General features: G+C 31.7%; 1 protein-coding gene across 8 annotated transcripts in view; it reads left to right on the forward strand.

Annotated features, from left to right (window-relative positions):
- Nucleotides 1-3,744: 3,744 nt before the first annotated feature.
- Nucleotides 3,745-17,402, forward strand: part of LOC105234203 (fasciclin-2) — a 265,932-nt gene continuing 252,274 nt past the window's right edge. For all 8 annotated transcript variants that reach the window (XM_049455950.1, XM_049455952.1, XM_049455951.1 and 5 more), the window contains exon 1: nucleotides 3,745-4,431. The gene's annotated coding sequence lies outside the window, so the exon portion shown is untranslated. The remainder of the gene's footprint in view (nucleotides 4,432-17,402) is intronic.

Here is a 17,402-nt window from a genome sequence, read left to right on the forward strand (position 1 = left end):
TTTAATTTAAAATATGTTTGAATAGAGTTGCCATATTTTTAGAGTTTTACATTTAGTTTACCTTTTTGAAAGTTTAAATTTTATGTCGGTTTTTTTTATAAGATAAATAAAAGTTTATTACCAAAAGTGAAAAACACGCAGTTGAATATATTTTAAGCAGAGTTGCCACCAGTATGCGATTTTTTGGGAAAAAATATATAAAATTACAAATTTGTGAAATTTAATTGAAGGAATTTAATTATTTTTGATTTAAGAATTTTTTTAATAGAGTTGCCACCTATTTGAAGAGTTTCATTTAAATTGCCTTTTTGAATTTTTCGAATAGAGTTGCCTCAATTTGGAGATTTTCATTTAACTTACCTTTTTTGATTTTATGTATTTATTATAAGATATACATACATACATACATATACAATTTGATTACCAAAGTGAAGAAATTCATAAAAACGAGCAGTTGAATATATTTTAAGCAGAGTTGCCAAGAGTTTGCGATTTTTTGGAAAAAAAAATGATGTAAGATAAATGACGCCAAATTTATGAGAATATATTTGAAGGAATTTAATTTATTTTTATTTAAGAATATTTTTTGAATAGAGTTGCCACTTATTTGAAGACTTTCATTTAATAAAATTTCTGAGATATTGTACCATGATATGATAAAACTTAAACTAATAGGATGTCATACAGCTTGCATTTTTTTAAGAACGTTGCCACCTGCTTTAAACTTCTTAATCAACAAAACCTAAAATTAAACCACGATTATGTACATATAATATATAATTATACTTCAGGGATATAATTTAGCTTTCTCTAAAAAATATTTTTTGCGAAACGTTGCCACCTGTTTAAAGATGCACATGCAATAAAACTAAAACTGTAACCAAATTGTAATATGGTTATCAAACAGAAAGATATTAAGCACGACCTGCATTAGAAAAAATAATACACTTGTTTTTCAAAACAAAAAAAAATAAATAAAATACATATGAAAATTCAGGAAATAAAATGAAAAAATTCAAACTGAATTAAAATTAAACTTTCGATCCATCATGATCAGTTTTTTTGATAAAATTGCAAAAAAAAAATAAAAATATTTTGAAAACGTTCTAAATATGTGTGTATAAATAATATTTTTTTCGTAATTTTTTTTTTTCAAAAAAATTAAAATATACATATCTATGTAATATGTATATAACTTTTTAATTTTTTAACAAGTAACACTGAGCTATCCAGGACAAAATCATGTTCAAAACAAAAAAGAAAAACAAATATTTTACAGAATCTTTGGAAAATTTCCAAGAAATGCATAAACAAATTCGCAATATTTAAAAAAAAAAATTGACCCCTCATAATTCATTCTATTTTGGTATTTTTTCACTGTTTTTGTCAAATTTGTTTCTTTTCAAATTTCTGTTCGAAAGTTTTTTTTTCAAAAAAATTAAAATATTTATAATTTTTATTTTTTGTTAAGATTATTATTATTTATTATGTATGAATTTGCCCACATATTTTTCGAAATACTTCAGAACAAATAGTCTTAAAAAATATATATTTTATAATTTGTTTAAGAACTTTACCTTTTTGATATTTTTAATCTTAAAAAATTAATAAATTAAATAAATAATAAATGCAAAATATTTTACGTTGATGTAAAAGTTTAAATTTCATTCCGTTCAATGTTTGTGTTTCAATCCTTTAAAAGCCGCGTTCCACACTTAGACACATGTTGCAGCAACATAATCATCTACTCGTCAACTACTACTAAAATATCTAAACATTGCATATCTGTGTATATGTATCTCAACATTTCCCACGCCGCGCTCACAAAACTCCAATTGGAAGTTCGAAAAGCAAGCCACCAGAATTTCTCTTTATAATACCTGTTCACACACACAGTTGCAAACTCACCGACTAACCCTCATATTATCTTCGGCGAATTGCTGCAAATGTTGCTGGCCGTTCGTGTGTGTTGCAAAGCGGCAGCTAAAATTGTGCTCAAAACAGAGAATGAAATGATGTCATCAAACTCGGAGCACAATGACACCAATTTTTCGAACATGCACACCTGTTGAGCGTCGCTAATAGCTGTTTTTATATATGTGTGTACGTGTGTATTGCATACATGTACACATATACATATACGAATGCTCAGTGAGCTGTGAAAATAGATAATGCAAGTGGTAGCTAAAGGTACGTAAAGTTGTTGGTGGTTTCATGCACGGCGGCAGCATGTTGCTTAAGTGGGACACGAAAGTGTTGATGAGTTGTAGTTGAGCAGGAATTGAAATAAAAAAAATAAATAAATTAAAAAAATAAGTAACAGCTAATATATACCATATTTACTCAAAGCTTTCCTGAAAAGTAAATTCCTTAAAACAAAATTCTTAATATATTTTTCTTCAAAAATAAAACCAATTTATAAAAATTATGGAATAAAATTCTTCCAGAAACAGACAACTCAATCGAGATTACTGTAAATTTGAAATAGTAAGGGATAATGCAAGTGTCTGAAGTATAACGCGCTTGGAGCCATTATACCAGGTAACAAATATAGTCAAGGACCGAAGAAAATAACATTCACGAAGAACCCATCAAACAACCAGTGAAATCCGTTCTTGGAGTGAGTGACCCTAGCGCAACTTTGTTTTGAATATTGTAGCAGGTTAAACCCCTACTTATCTATAATAGACCCCGACATACAACGACTCATGTGCTGCGTGTAAAGTTTCCACACCTGTCAAGAACCACTGCTTTGATTGCTAAGTTTTTCAATAAGATTTAACTTTTAAACAAAACAGGAAACCCGGACATTCTTTGTAAGTCGATTCGACTAACAATCATCGTGTTTTACAAAAAGGGGCAAAATAGCTAAGGGTCCGGGTTAAATAAACCTTGGAAACTCCATGAATCTTTGCAATTATCCGCAATCTCTATGATGCTATCCTCCACATGGCTCTCCAATCGAAGGAGTTTTTCGCTGAACACCACCTTCCATGCGTACGACGTGGCCTAACCGGCGCGTTCTTTGGAATTATATACATGTCCTCGGTATTATTCATTTAGGCGGACAACTCTAGACGCCTTGCGAAGAATAGTTCTGCCGAATGCTCCATAGGATGGGAGTAATGAACTTCTTATAGAGCGTAATATTTGTTCGTCGAGAGAGGAGATCTCAACACAAAGTTCCCTAATTAGTCCTGTTTGCACGATTTGTTCTGCGCTTTATCACCAGGCTATTAGTGAATTTATGGTGGTTCTTAGTTATACAAAGTAACTAACTTTTTCAAATTTATAGCTGCCAACAGTGACATAAGTAGTTTCCAAGAATATTGGAATCCAACTCTTTCCCGGATAGAATCCGGGTTGGCGCCGGTACGCTAGAACTTGTGCTACTCAACAAAGCCTACTTCGGAATGCTATAATAATATAATATATAAGATAGCTTATCGACAAAAAGAGTAATTGGAGATAATAGTATCTTTTAAAGCCGAAAAATAGTACAACGCTAGTCCCTACTACTGTTACTGTTCTCGCATAAATTCCTTGCAACCTACATATAGCAACACCAAATGTTTATAAACATTTCTGTGTGCTCTCCGCAACATACACTCTCTCCCACATGGCAGCATGTTGCCAGCAGCGACGTCACTACCACCGCCAGCACCAACACCGACGCGCAACATTTCCAATTGTATCTGTGAGATACTTTATCGAAATAATGACGCAGCGCTGGCATTTAGTATCAACATTGGCAGCGCAGCGCGCAGTTGGAACAACGGCAAAACGCTCAAAACCAAAAACCACTTGGAGTACAATCCAAACAGCTTAACGCGAAGCAAAAGCAAACAGCAGACGACGACGAGGAGTAGCGGTGACGAAACATTTTCGAACATCGTAGCTGGTAGTAACGGCAAACGCTAGCGCACCGAGTTGACGCGATTGTTAAACGCGCGAGTGTACGCAACTTCAGTACAATTTGGCATTCGCTTGCGTTGAGTTCGTTTCTTCGTTTCTGTAGTGACGTTGCGCTCTAGAGTGTGTGTAAAGAAACAAATAAATATTGAAAAGTTTGAAGAAAAAAGACGTAGAAAATTCGCACAGAACGCCGCGCGTTGCTTACAAACGAATTTATTTTTTAATAAAAGAAAAATAAATAAAAATATTTCTAAAAAAAAAGTGTGCAAAGTGCGCGTTGAAGCAAAAGAAAATTCACTGAAAATACTGCAACTTATTGCCAAAGCGCACACAAAAAACACGAAAAGTGTGTCGCCGCCCCGACTTTTGACAATTTTTGTGCGCTGTCAAAACGCTTATTGGCATTTGTACGCGTGTGTGTGTGTGTTAACGAGCGCCTAACAAGCAGCCAGCAAGTTTTGGCAAGTGTGTCAGCCGGAAAATATACAGATATCACAGGTGCACGTGCAATAAATGGTTGGTGTTACACGAATTACTACTTTTTTATAAGCTAAAATTAAGAAAAAAAATATTTAAAAAAATTATTAAAAAAAATATATTTTTTTTTGGCACAAAAAAATTCATTAAAATTATTACTGCTGCAGCTGAGCATTAAGCTATAAAAAATACAAGTACAGCTTTCGAAACTTGTTGCATTGTGTGCCTGTTTAGCCAGTACCTGCAACAGCAAAACTGGATTTAAGCTTCGCAAAGCCTGGCCGGTACGTTTCGCAGGCGTTCCCATTGTTTCACACACCGGCCGGCACCCCCATTGACCCCTGCTCCACAAGCAACCAGTTCTTCAAATTCTGTTCTGACCAACTTTGCGCGCGGCTGCCAGCGCGCTGTGAGAGACACGGCCAAAAGGCAGTCAGCCACAAATCGGTTAAGCGCAAAGTAGTAAAACAAACAGCAATAACAGATAAAAGCACTGGCGACGTTGAGCAAAATGTATTAAATAAATTGAGAAATATTTTTCCAAAGCTCAAATGTGTGCGTGTGTGTGTGTGGTTGTTTGTTTAATAGCGGTGTTAGGCGCGCATAGCAAATGAAATATGTGAATGCGAAATACAAAGTTGAAAAGAATTTAAACTAAATACTAGAAAGAAATGAAAAATAAAATATAAATGCAATAGAGTAGCAAATATTCCACAAATGAAATATGAAAACACAAAAACGCTAGCAACAACAAAAGCAAATGTTATTTATAAATGTTCAGCGCTGGCAGCGGCATTTTGAGTTATTAAAAGCAGCAAAGGCGGCAGTTGTCTTACTTTTATGTTGACTTGGCTGGCGTTTACGAAATTAATTTACAGCAAAAAAATATAAAAACTAAAGTGAATGACATTGGGTTTAATGTAATTGAATTTCGTATTCCTTGCTAACTAGTCATAGCAGAAGCAATTTAAATTTTATGGTTTTTAGCTCAAAAAGTGTTTTTTTTTCTTTTAATTAGTGTAGACAGACAGCCAAAGTTGAAAAATATTAAAATTATTAAATATTAAATTAGCTTATATTCCAAAATTACTATATTTTGGGCGAAAACTTAATTTTTTTTTGTTTAAAAAGATTGTAAAGTAGATAGAATTTGTGAAAAAAGTTGTTTTCTTCAAAATACTAAACCCAGACAGAGGAGTGTAAAAACATTAAATTTGCTTATAATCAAAAAATAGTATATTTGGACGAAAATTTAGTTTTTTTTTTCATAAAATTATTTTTTTTTTTTTGTTTAAAAAATGTAAAAGTAAGTAAAATTTTTGTAATTTGATTATATGCCAAAAAAATAAAAAAAAAACAATATTTCGTCTAAGTTTTCATAAATATTTTTTGGCAAAGCGTATTTAGAAACTGCCACAATATGTTGAAAAAAATATAGAAACACAGTAAAAAAGTGCTTATAAAAATTATAAGCGAATTGAAAATAAATGATAAAGAAGATACAATTTGTGAAATTTAGTTATTGCCAAGGCTACTAACTATTACAATAATATTTCAATATTGCTTTTTTTTAAATTTGGAAATTAAAATTTATAAATTAAATTTTTTTTGAAAATTATAGTGCCGAAAATTTTCGAAAAGATTTTAGAAACAAAACTAAAATTTTGAAATTGAAATTTTTAAATTAAAATTTTGAAATTTGAAATTAAATATTTTTATTTTGAATTATTTGGTTTTTTAAATGTTCAAATTCAAAATTCCAAAAAACGATTTCTGTGAAAATTTTCTTTTGTTAATTATTGGAAATTAAATTATTTTGAAAATTATAGTGCCGAAAATTTTCGAAAAAGTTTTAGAAACAAAGTAAATATTTTGGAATTGAAATTTTGAAATTTAAAATTAAATATTTTTATTTCGAATTATTTGGTGTTTTTAAATGTTCAAATTCAAAATTCGAAAAAAAACGATTTCTGTGAAAATTATGATTTTCTTTTGTTAAAAATATTTAAATTTATTAAATTTAGTTGGCAAATAACTACCAACTATAGAAATAATATTTCAATGCAGTTTTATTAAATATTTTGCGCTAAGAGTATTTGGCTGCAGCCAAAGTTTGCCGAAAGGATTTTAAAAAGAAAGTTGAAATTAAATTTTGTAAATTTAAATTTTAAAATTAAATTTTAAAACTTTAAATTTTTTGAAAAATATTGTGCCTTCATATTTTAATATACAAAACTTAAAATAAAAAAATTAAATACTTCCTTCCTTAATGTCCTTCTTACACAAAAATTAAACACTTTGATAAATATTTAATATTAAAATTTTTTAAAACTTTAAATTTTTTGAAAAATATCGTGCCTGCATATTTTAATATACAAAACTTTAAATAAAAAAATTAAATCTTTCGATATTTTATTTTTTTGATTTTTTATTTTGTGTGTGCCTTAATATTTTATACACAAAATTAAAATAAAAAAATTAATCTTTCGACATTTTATTGTTTTGATTTTTTTTTGTGTACTTCGTGCAAAAAAATTGAAAAATAATATAAAAATTTAAGAATTTTTTTACTTTAAAAATATTGCTTGTTCTATACAAAGAAAGTTTTAAAAATTTCGATTTTAAATACTGTGTAGTTCGTAGAAAAATTTTAAGAAAACTCAAAAATGAGGTATTTTTTCTGCTGCAAAGGCAGAGTTTAGTTTCATATATAAAATTAAAAATATTTAAATTTCAAATTTAAAGAAATTTTAATTACATTGAGTGCAAGATATTTTCAGAGAAATTGAAAAAAAGTTTTTTTATCCGAAAATATTTTGGAAATTTTCAAAAATTTATTAAAACCTTTGTTTGGACATGCAATTCCGTGTGAAATGTCAAACGCCTTTGATACGTTTTAAATATATAAACAGATGAACTTCTACAACTCGAACTCTTTAACTGGCAAAAGCGCTTAGAAGTCAAATTTTACACAAATTTCCCTACACAAATCGAACTTTTAAATTGTCACGTGATCCTGTAAGTCGCATTTTTTGCGGAAATTACACTTTGTACTCAGCTGCTCACGTAAAAGTCGCCGGGCGTATTTAACGCTTCAAATGTTAGTAATACAAAACATATTGAGGTGGAGACAATGAGAACTGATCAGCCTGATTTATAACAGATGATAATATAGAATCGAATATTTCAGACCCGATGTACTTTACATATATGACTTCTATCTTCAAAAATAAATTATCGAATTATCATCCAAAAACGATGTATCTTATTCCTTTGCAATTTTAAACTCCTATTTAAATATGAATATTAATACAACTGACGATTACTACAAAGCACTAAAGTGTTTAGAATCTCGGTATATCTCAGTAGTGCATTTTTTCAATGGATAAAAATATCGAACAAAGAATTTTTCTCAAATTTTGTATTTCTAAACAAATTTCCTGTACAGAATCGTTGCGAATGTTGGAAAAGGGTTGTTACACGGTGAGTTTTATAAAAAATCGAGTCTACGAGTACTTTTAAAGACTGTCGAAAGATCGTTGAGCGCCTGCTTCGCTCTCTTCAACTAATGAAAATATTAAAAAAGTCAGGCAAGTTTTAGAAAGATGGCAAGAGAGCGAGTGTATTCGAATGATTTTGGTGAATATTTTCGGCAAGAAACAATATTAATATATATTTCACTGCTTTTTGATTTTTTTGTTTAAATGAAAATTTCTAAACATTTTGGATATTTTGAAAAACTTGTTAAAACCTTTCGTTTTGAAACAAAACTTTCGAAAAAGTTCAGAAATTTTTATTTTGGTAAATTTCAAATATGTATAAATAGTTTTCAGCAACTAACCATATATATTTGGCATTTATTAAAAATTATTTCCAAAAATTTTCAAATTCAATTAAATAACAAATAATAACCCCCTAACCCCTAACAAATCAAAAAATATCTATACAAGCACCTAAGTTTGTTCAGTCAGTTTGTATGAGCGATATATGCTATAGTTGTCCGATCTGAGCAATTTGTTCCAAGCTTGTAACGTTACCTTGAACAGTATTCTATAGTGAATTTCGTGAAGATATCAAGTCAAATAAATAAGTATTCCTTATTAAAATTTGAGCTTGATAGATTACTTTGTATGGCAGCTACATATCTGCTAAAGTGGTTCGAGTTGGTTAGGTAATTCTAATAACTGAGCAGCTTTTGAGGAACTAGTTACGAACAGACAGACGGACAAGACCACATCGACTCAGTTATTCACGCTGAATATTCCTCTGTCTTCTTCATACGATCGTCGAAATTATATTCTTTATAGTTTGGTTCAAGCGGGTCATTAATTCACTACAATTCGGACAAAAGAGTTTATATATTGAAATAATATGACACTATTGAAGACACTAGATAACACATAATTTTATCTGAAAGCTGGTTTTCTTAATTGACAAGAAAAATTCAATAATAAAATTATACCTACTTTTCTACTTAGCTAAGTACAAGCAAATCATCAGAAATGTCAATCGATTCAGTAGAATTTTTCCTCATAACTCAATTAATATTCTTAGTGAAATCATATATTAATACGAAATATATTTTTAGCGGCAAATTTCCATATTTATGGCTAAATTTATGTCTTTATATTATACATATAAACACATTCAGTATGCTTTTGTTTTTGTTTGCGGTTGATTAGTGGAACAAATTGCGGTTGACTCCAAGGTCTACATAATATTAAAATTTCTTTATTGCGAAAAATTTGCAATTTGCCACTGTTTTCTTTACAAAAGCATAAAACCAACATTTCTTAGTAGACAACGCCAGGCCAGTACTTTCTTCTCATTAATGTTTTCTTTCTTATACTCAAAAGTATCAGCTATAATATATACAGTTCACGTTCACACAAAAGCCTTTAAACTTCTGGTTTTATACTTGATACTTTAATATTATTAAAATGGCTTCAAAACTGTATTTTATCGTTCAGAAATCTGAAGTGTCTCTAATGAATACATTTAAAATCTCAAATACTGCCTGCCGCTTTAATGAGTTTCTTAATATACTATATGTAACTAGCCCTCACTACAAGGCTCATAATTACCAGCATGTTGACAGCGAGAGTAAAACTTATGGCTGACCAATAAAAATGCAGCATTGCTCTTTTCGCATTCACGCACCTAATTTGCAACTTTTCAGAGTTATTTTCCGATATTCTAAAAATCTTTCATTCAATCTGTATATTATTTTGTATACAATTTATATAAAATATAAGCAGAATTTATATATTCCATAAAAAAAAAATACTTTTTTTTAACAAAAAAATTTTATTTAGTTAAGTCTTTCGGTATTTATGAACAAGAGTTGTTTTAAAGTTAGCGTTGCTTATAAAACAAGGCGCTCTCTCTATCTAAACATCTCAAAGTAAACTCCAAAGTTCATAACTGCAAGCACATTGGCAGTGAGTGCAAAATTTATAGCTAGCCAATGAAATTGCAGCATTGCTCTTTTCACATTCACGCGCTTAATAACGCTCTTTTGAGATTACTTTAAAAGTTATACTAAAAAACCTTCGTTCAACTTGTTTATTATATAAAAAAAAGTTAGTTATTTTGTATATGGAACTTTTAATAAAGTTATTCTCTTGGATTTAATGAGCTTGCGTTTCTACAAAAAGTGTTTATGCGTAAACTTCAATTTCGAAAAATATTTTAAACATCGAAAAATACATTAAACATTACATTATTAAGTATACATATAATATATTGTTGATGTGCCTTATTCTTGCCTTCCATTTGTTGAGCTCAGGATAATAGCCTTAAACAAGGCGTTTGAACTCACTTACTCGCTTTTAAGCACAACTTTCCAAATTAACGAACAATAAAAAATGCATTAAAGCCCAACTTTCCAACCATAACAGCGCTTAAACTAATTTCTACAGAGTTTCTTTTATGCTTCTTCAACTTAGTCATCATTCATCATTCATCACTCAGCAATTACAGCGTTTATATTCTTACTATACAAGTTTCCATAACTCAAGCGGTGCACAATGGTTCATTGTACCTATCATTAAAAAAAAATACTAAAATAAAAAAAATACTAAAATAAAAAAATGGAAAGAACAAAAAAAACTTTCGAAAATTTAATTTCCCTCGGCTTACCTTTCATATCTTTTACGCGCCTTGCTTTGGGCTGTCACTGTTCTCAACGCACTGCAACAAATGTTGTTGCACATAATTAGCCTTGAGTTATGTTTAATTTTCAAAAAAAAAAAACGAAAACAACAACAAAAAGCATGAAATATGATCATTAATAATACATAGTACATATACGCATATGACTGCATGTTTGTGTAAAGGAGAGTGAGTAAAGAGGCAACAACAATTTTAAAACTCAAAACCTAACTTCCCGACATAACTGCAAGCCATTTACGGTTATAAAACAAAATAATAAAGAAATTAATTTGCCGCTAATTGTTGGCGATCGTTACGCTCTTCAGCTGTTTCCTCAGTTGCTATTGTTGTTGCGCATATTGACACTGTGTAGTGTGTAATTTTCATTGTTTTTGGTAGTTTTATTTATGGCTTCTAATTACACAGGTGGCGAAAACTTGAAAAATTACAAGTCGCGATGCCCTTGTAATTAGAGAAAAGGAAAGGAAGCGCTTTTTTATGTGAAAAGTGCTGAAAAATGTCGAGGGAATATGTTTCAAATTTCCAAGCGAAAACATACATAATTTTGCTGTTAATGAAAAAGTGTAAACAGTTAAAAAGAAATAACTTCTAGTATGAGTTTAAGAAGAAACTGAATACATTTTTTATTTAGCTTTATTTAAAAATGTTCAATTTTTTAAGTTTCCAAATTTGAAAAACTTCAACTATTAGGAAAAAATGCTCCTTTTAGATGAAAAATGCTCTTTTTGGAGAAGCAGTCTTCTGTCGGGAGCTCTTAATCAACTGCTGTTTCAGACTACCAGACCACGATACTATCTTTCAAGCAGAAGTGGCAGCTATTAATCCATCCAGTGGCAGCTTTTAAGCTAGCATCATATGTACTTCAACAAAGTGTGGCTTCTTTAGGAGATAGGCATCCACTCTAACGGAATAGTTGCTATACAGGCCTTGAACTTGCAGGAACTAGTGAGCTCCGAAAGTCAATGAGTGACGACTACACAAACTCTTGCATCAAGCTGCTTCCATATTAAACTTGTATGTATGCCCACCCACAGCGGAAGCGTTAGAAATTGTAAAGCTAAATAGCTCGAAAGAAAGCGCAAATTTACCCGAATACCATTAGGATGGGAACGAGTTCCGCTGCTGTTGTTGCTGTAGTGTCAGAAAACGTTGCTGAAGTAATTTCCAAGAATGGTGACGAGTTGGCAGTCCTTGGCTGGATAAAAATCCGGGTCAGTTCCGACTGTCGTTAGAATGAGTTCCCCGTCTTCGTGAACTCTGGCGTTGGAGCTATGGGCCTAGCGCGAACTAAGTATGCTGTTTGGCGGTTATGAAAGCCTTCTGGAGTAGAAGATAAAAGGTCCCTGAAACTACTAGCTCTTAGCAAGGTTCACATGGCTACAATGACGGGTGTCTTAAGTGGACAGAGGATAGAGAGGAAGATGAGGTGAAAACATCTAGACACTTTCTCTTTCACTGTCCAGCTTTGGCCAGACTAAGATTGCAACATTTTGGTTGTCATACTTTCAATGAAATCGACGAATCGGCTTAAGTAGATATAAAAAAAGTTAACTCGACTCGACGAATCAACTTAAGTAGATATAAAAAAAATTAAAGTTTGATTAGAAATACGAAAATACTTTTTCGACTTCCCAATATTAACCGGCTCAATAAATTTGTGGCTGGCTTTAGGCGTTTTGTAGACGTGGGAAGGTCTTTTTGATCCATAATTATTTCTAGGCATCACATCGGATACTTATCTCTACCTATCCAATTGGTATTATTCGCTATAATATTATTCGATAAATGCGCCTTTTTATCTAACTAATGTATATCGGTATTCTGCTTGTCACGATTGTCTTATCCTGACTAACAGAGTCACTAAATTACGATTGTGACAATTAGAGACATGAGACAATCGTGACAAGCAGATAACCGATATTAGCCTAACTTTTGAACCAGTCAACTTCAAGTAGAGTATACCTTTTTTGCATATAGCCAAAATTCATACAGTTTCGAAAAATATTTTCAGGATTTCCGTCTATCGAAAGAAATTAATTTTTTATGCCACTTTACTTTTCATTTATCAATTTTACTTAGCTTTATAGTATTTTTCATTCACATCAAATTTCTGCTGAAAAAATTTTACTATTCACCTGTACCGTACTCGGTTCGTCATCGCATTCTGAGAAATCAGGTCTGCGTCATAAGAATCGAGCTTTTATCGCCAGCACGTTCGTTTTGGTTGTGTGGGTAAACAAGGGAGCCAAGATAGTTACAGCTGTAAGGCTAAATGGGTTGCTATTGCAACATATATGACATTTTTAGATAACTACTCACCGTCTATGTTACAAAGCGACTTTTTATAGTGACAATATAATTGTATGAGCGTCAAAAAGTCACTTTATCTCCGAGCAGTGTTTCAAGCATGACTTTTTAATTTTTTTAAAAGTCAGCATTTTTCATATTTGGAAACTATTTTTCACATTTATGAATTTTTCATATTTAGAAAATATTTTTTTTTATTTAGAAAATATTTTTTTTTATTTACAAAAAACTTTTTATTTACAAAATATATTTTATTTACATACAAATACAAACATATATTTACAATGTGTGTATTTTAGTTCGTTCGAACGCTATGTGTGCACTTTGAGAGCATAAAAAGAGTATGAAAATAAATTGCTCTCCATTCTGCGAAGTTGCTTTTTAATATAGTAGCAACATACACATACATATGCGTAGTTTTGTTGTGAATATGTAGCTGTATGTGCTTTCTGCTGTTGTTCTGTTTTGCTGATTGCATTCTCCACTAAACAGCATATGCTTGAGCCAGTTGAACAGGTAAAGCGTCAGTTGGCCAAAGCGACGTTGGCTAGTTTGCACACGCACACTATTAGCAACGACGCTAGGCGTGAGTGTGTTTGTGCACGTAAAGAACATCTTGGCAGAAGCTTCATATATGTACATATACACATACCATGAGTTGTCAAAAAGTCAGTTGCACGCACGTATGCAACACACGTAAGTGCCTATGAATAATAAAAATATAACTTACACGCACACAAAGCCACATATGTACTATAGTATATATATATAATTTTAGCTGTGATATATGTATGTATAGTATATTGTACATATAAGCACAAAAGTCTTAAGTCTACCTGCCACTTATTTGTGCAACTTTTTTGCTCAATCTTATCTGCCACAGCCAAACGTTTACGCTTACTCAGTTACATACATACAAGCATTAATATTTATATGTATATGTGTACTGTACACATGTCTGTTGAACTGTCATACACACATTCTATACTTTGTTTGTTAGTTTTTTTTTTGTGTCTGTATGTATTTGCCCATACATTGTGGCAGCAAATTTATGGCTAAATGGCGATAAGCATATTTGGTCAGGTACTCATAAAAGTTGTGATAAAAATCACAAGCCCAAAATCATAAAAAGGCGAGTGTTTGCAACAACAGTGGCGTCCAACCACTTATGATTAGTATTCTTTATTGTTATTAGATTTTTTTATACTCAATTGTTTTATGCGCGGCTTGCTCAGTGCGTCTTAGTTTGGTTTATTGTAGCTATAAGATTTATTATTGACTTAAAAACACATATACAGACACAAAAACAAAACAAAAAACACATATCTGTGCGTCCGCTTATTAGCAATTCATTGCGTGTAGTTTTGCTTAAAATTCTTGTTTGTTGTTTTTCCTACCTACACAACTAAATATTTATTTTCCACTTGTTTCGCGTTAAAGCGGTGGCAATTCTTTTGTGCAACAAGCAGTTTTTAGGTTCATCTGAATTCATTGGTATGCAAATAGACACACAAACATTATACTTAAAACATATTTACAATAAAATCACACATGCATACTAAATATAAACATATACACACACACACAAAATATGCACATACAACATTTTTTTCATTATATGCACGTATCAACGCGCTGGCATGCATACATAGTGTATCCAAACATATGTATGTATGTATGTATGCATGTGTGCCGCTTCAGCACACATCTCGCCGCATTGGCTTTGCAAGCGCCATTCCAAAACTCGGCCTTCTGCAGCCTTGAGTCGGTTAATTTCCGTTAACACCTGCATGAGTGCTCGCAAGGAGCTAGTGCAGCAGTAACAAGCGCACTAAGAGGGAGAACAATGGCAAAGGCAAGCAGTCAAACTTGTTTGCTGAAGACCCAGTAGGAAAAAAATAAATTACGAAAGTTATAAATTATTTAATTTTTAAAAATAATTACAATCAATACAATTTGAATACTGAAAATACCGTGTGAAATAAAAAATGTGTTTTATGCAAGTTCTTGAATTTGAAGGTACAATTTGTACGGCAGTTACATGCGTTAGTTCTCCCATATTGACGGTTTCGACAAATAAGCAGGCTCTTGGCGAGTAAAGGACGTGAGCAAAATTTCTGATCGATACCTCCAAAATTAAGGGACTAGTACACGTGCATACATATTAGGGTGATTCAAAAAAAAATTTTGTTTTTACGTTTGGTACTCGGAAAAATAGGTTCCTAGACACCTCTAAGAAAGCCTCTCCAAAAACCTATGAGTTTCATCATTCATAATGATTTTTTTCATTGAGTTATAAAATTCATAAGAAATAAAAAATTTTACCAAAAAGAATCAAATTTTAACTGTTAATATCTTTTAAACGTTTGGGTTTACGAAAAAATCATAGGAGATCTTTTTTGTAGAGCATTCAATTTCCTAAAAAATATAAGGAACAAGATATTTTTTCAAGTAGTTGGAAGCTAGATACAAATTTTTCTATCTGATAATAAGAAAAAATATAAAACTGTAAGAAGTAGGACCTTCCCGTTAAAATTAAGAACTCATGCTTGGAGAAGCTTTTTTAGAGGTGTTTAGGAACCCATTTTTCCGAGTATCAAATGAAAAAAAAATAAGGTTTGCGACGTTTTCTTTAACCACATCTAATAACAACATCGTGGCAAGCTTAATATACCCGGTTTAGTGTATACAAATTGATGTGTAGAAAATGTTTCATTATTTTTACTTCAGTTCGTTCAACTTTTTGAAATTGTAACACAGAATTATGCGTCCAAATTTGATTTTTTCAATAGCAGTGCATGAGCGCTACTTTTTAAAGTCATTTTCATAAAGAGTTTCGAAGACGTCCCGCAGTACACAAGGGATTTTCGGCACATCGTAAGATTATATTGGTTTTAACTCTAAAAATTTGTTAAATTACAATGTTTTATCTATTGTCTATTAAATAAAGCGTGGAATTATTGCTGGCATAAATATTTCATTGAAAGATTAAAGTGTGATTGTGTGATCTATTACCAAACCTTGAAGAATAAACATCTTTCGTTAAACGTTAAAGCTATACAGTTGGAATCAAAATGAAAAGCGTGTGAAAATAATTTCTTTTAGTGAGTAATAGTGGCTAAAACATAGAGAAATTGTGATGGTTTTTAACGGTGATTCAATGGATATTCACCAAAAACAAGTTCCATTTGTTCTTGATTTAAATATAGATTACACAATGATAGTTCTATTAAAAATCAGTTATTGTCAGCGTTTTAGTCGAGATATTGAGGTTGGAAAAATTCCCCAGCAGTATAAAATCAGCCTTCATCATCGAGATATGCTTTAAAATTTCCTTATAAGTAAAAGCGTATAAGTTGATTTTACCTTTTAGGATCGTACAGCGCTTTTAAATATTTTTTAACTGCCTTTTTAACATCCAAAGTAAATTTTTGGCATCTTCTCTTCTTAGTTATTTCTGGCAGCCAAGAATAATATCATTCCATATTGTTTCGGGGAATTTCTCATTATAATATTCAAGATAAAACTAAAATAAATTTTCGAAAACGTTCATTTTTATTTAAAAAACGCATATTTGGTATGGGAAATATGTCAACTCAACATAAAACAATGACATTTAACTTCAAGCCTTAGACTCTAATTTTTTTCCTTTTCTTTTTCACTGTTTTCGCACTGTTTCATAAATAGCTCCCAACCTTCTCTGACTTCAATAACTTCCAAAATATGTTTTCGAAAACCAAACCTTATTTTATAATTGATTTGATTATTACAATACCTTTTCCAAAATTAAAGTTTTCACTGTCCCATTGGGTTCTCTCCACTCTTTACCCACACGACGTCTCGAGATCGTTATCTGCATCCTTTTTATTTGGCTCTGCCCATTATTTCTCACATTCAACTGTCACTATTGACTTCATAATTCTCGCGCTCCTCCATTCGCAATCACACAACTGTCACACGTCTTCACGCATCAGCGAGAGACGACACGCACAAAGCGAAGCTGCTCTTATGTACGTACTTTCCTTTTTCTTCACTCTGTGCTTTTTTCCTGTCTTCGAGTGGTGAACATTTCGCGTGTTTGCCAACTTAGCACGGCGCACAGTGGCGCATTTCGGCGTTTTTAGTGGTTCTCACTAGCAGGTTGTTTTTTTTTTCTTTTTTAATTTCATGTTTGCTTTTGTTTTGGTGTTTGCATTCTTCGCATGCTTTCCGCCTGCCGAAATAGTGCTCCAAAAGTGTATAAAGTAAGGTCGCTTTGACAGCCACTAGCTGCCATCAATTCTTATATCACTGTATTCATGCCATTGCCTTTGCCCTTGGCTCCTTTTGAGCGCGCCGTCGTGCATTGGCACTTGTTCCGCTGTGCGCTCACATGCGCACGTGTATAAGTTTATCTGTTCGTGTGTGTGTGTGAAAAGTAAATTCTCATGTAAATTTACATCACTACATTTGCATATATTCAAGCATAGCGCTTCTTATGAATTGCATATCTATGATTTCAATTTTCCATTTATTCATACATCTTCTCT

Source organism: Bactrocera dorsalis, chromosome 4 (assembly GCF_023373825.1).
Source record: "Bactrocera dorsalis isolate Fly_Bdor chromosome 4, ASM2337382v1, whole genome shotgun sequence".
NCBI classification, from domain to species: Eukaryota; Metazoa; Arthropoda; class Insecta; order Diptera; family Tephritidae; genus Bactrocera; species Bactrocera dorsalis.